A 2,797-nucleotide genomic window follows, 5' to 3' on the forward strand; every position below is an offset into this window, starting at 1 on the left:
TCTCCAGCATCTGCAGTTCCTACTATCTCTGGGACTTGAACCCAGGTCTCTTAGTCCATGCATAGGGACACTACCACTGCACCACAAGAGCCCTACATTGATTAGGATTTTTTTTTGAATTATTGACTTATTTTTCTAATCAACCTGCTCAGTGGTGTTTTTACACACCTCTGGAGCTGGTAGGACTTGAACTCAGGTCCCTTAGCTCAGGGGTAGGGACACTACAATCATTATCATCATCATTGGTGGTCCCTCGCAGACGAGAATAACTCTCTTCCACTCTCAGGGTGAGTCTGTAGGTGGCTGGACTGTCCAATGGGGCTTCCGTAGACTCTGCCACACTTGGGGCAGGAGGTGTTTGTGGGAAGGGGTGAGTGTGGCATTGGTGTGGCAGCAGGCTCCTTATGCTGTTTTCGCCTGGCTTCCGCTTTTTCCTGATGGTAATTCTCGAAGTGCTCAATGCCTCCCCGCATGCTCCTCCTTCACTTTGGACGGTCTTGGGCCAGTGATTCCCAGGTGTCTGTGGGAATGCCACACTTCGCCACTGAGGCCTTGAGGGTATCCCTGAAGCGTTTCCTCTGTCCACCTGGGGCTCCGCTGCTGTTTCAGAGCTACGAGTAAAGGGCCTGCTTGAGGAGTCCCATGGGAGACCCATGCTCTCATATGCCTCTGTAAATGTGCTGACGATGGTCTGGAGTTTGTCCTCTGACTTTGCACATACACAAGCATCATCCACATACTACAGCTCGATGATACTGGATGAGGTGGCTCTGGTTTTGGCTTAAGGTGGTGGAGGTTGAATAATTTCCCGCTGGTCCTGTAAGTCAGCTCCACTCCAGTGGGAGCTTGTTGGCAGTGAGGTAGATCGAGGACAGTGCTTCTACACTGAGTTCTGGGAGCAATTTCTGAAACAAACACAACCAAGAAGCAAAAAAATATGAATGAACTGTGAATGTTGGAAATCTGAAACAAAAACAGATATTGTTGGAAAATTCTCAGCAGGTCTGGCAGCATCTGTGATGAGAAATCAGGATTAACATTTCAGGTCCCATGACTCTACTTCAAAACAAGAAGCTACAGGAGGTGGAAATCCTCAGTGGCTGAGGCAGTATCGGTGGAGAAAAAGTGAATATTCCAGTTCAGGTATATTCAGTCTGCAATAACCAGCTGCTCTGTGTTGCCCCACACCTCTAGGGCTGTCACCGCCATCGCTGAGGGCAGCTCAGAATCGGATTCTGTAAGACATGAGATGCAGAGTCACTGAGGTCATGTTCAGCTTCTTCAGCCATTACTACTGCAGCACAAGAGCCCTCCTTTGATTAGGATTCTTAAGGCATAGATTGTGTGATGCGGATTATAGTGATTATAATAAGGTCAGCCAGCTGGCCATCATTGAATTTGAATTCCCCTATTGGATCTGTTAATCTGGTCCAATCAGGGAACCTTGGTTGGCATAAAAGGGAAAATGTCAGGCATATAGAGCCCCTGGAATGCCTGACTTAGTGAGACGCAGTGCGATCGTTGAAGACTATGCATTTGTAAATGAAAGGTGATCGATGATGGGATGAAGAGTTATTTCAGTTTGCCAGAGATTAGGGTTGATTTATCAGCAGCAGTGAAGTTGATGATACTTACGCAGAGTTAGAGAATGTGAGGCTGATGAGTCGCTATATGCTGGGCAAATGATTGAATGTGAAGAGGTGGGCAGTCAACGTGTGACCAGAAACAATAGTACGCTTGCTTTTATATGGCACCTTTGTCAAAATGCTTTGCACAATGAATTGCCTTGATAAGTTCAGTGACACACAATATATGACAGTAAGAAGAAACAGTGATAGAGGTGGGGAGATCATTGTTATAATGCAGGAAGCAGAAATGTTGAATGCGTTTCCAGGTATTGAATGGCACTAAAAGTGTTAGTGAGGAATGGAAAGGTGAAATTAATGAACTTAAGAGAATCAAGGAGAAAGCTGTCGTGTCAGAAAGAAGAATGGAGGTAATAAAGTAGGAGACTTGATAGTATAAAGTCCAGGCAGCTTTGTTCTGTCATAAAAATAAGAGGAACAAAGGTGAAAGCAGAGGATTTTTTGGATACAATGAATATATTAGTGCATGTACTCGAAGAGCTAGTTGTTCAAAGTAGGAATTAATAGCATGCTTAAAAAAAAAAAGTCAAGGGTCCTCAAAAATTGGTTGAGGGACCTTACGTTGAAAGTAAGTGACATAAGTAAAGACCATTCAATCTCTCACTGTACTTCCCTGATCCTCCCACATACCAGTGCTTTGTATCCAACAGTGTTTAGAGTGTCATATATCCCTTAGAATCATAGAATCCCTACAGTGTGGAAGCAGGCCATTCAGTGCATCGAGTCCACACTGACCCTCTGAAGAGCATCTCACCCAAACCCACCATCTCCATACCCTATCCCTGTAACCCCGCATTTCCCATGGCTAATCTATTAAGCCTACATTTCGTTGGAGACAATGGGCAATTTAACATGGCCAACCCACCTAACCTGCCATCTCATATTTTATTTATGAACTTCTTTTTTCTAAATTTTATCTGAAATGTACTTTGCACAAATGTAACTTTCTGTGTCCTTTTGACTTATAGTTACTGCTCTATGTCATTTGATACTTTTATGTATTCCAGCATATTATCAATTTTCTAGATGGCTTCTGCCCACATCAGTTTCTCTGCACTAACTGTTTTCACGACTGTAAAGCAAGGTATGCATTTTTCAACCAACATGCCGTGTTTTCCAGTTGTCTGCGCATAACTGATGCAAATCCTTTT

Source organism: Rhincodon typus, chromosome 2, assembly GCF_021869965.1.
Source record: "Rhincodon typus isolate 14 chromosome 2, sRhiTyp1.1, whole genome shotgun sequence".
NCBI classification, from domain to species: domain Eukaryota; kingdom Metazoa; phylum Chordata; class Chondrichthyes; order Orectolobiformes; family Rhincodontidae; genus Rhincodon; species Rhincodon typus.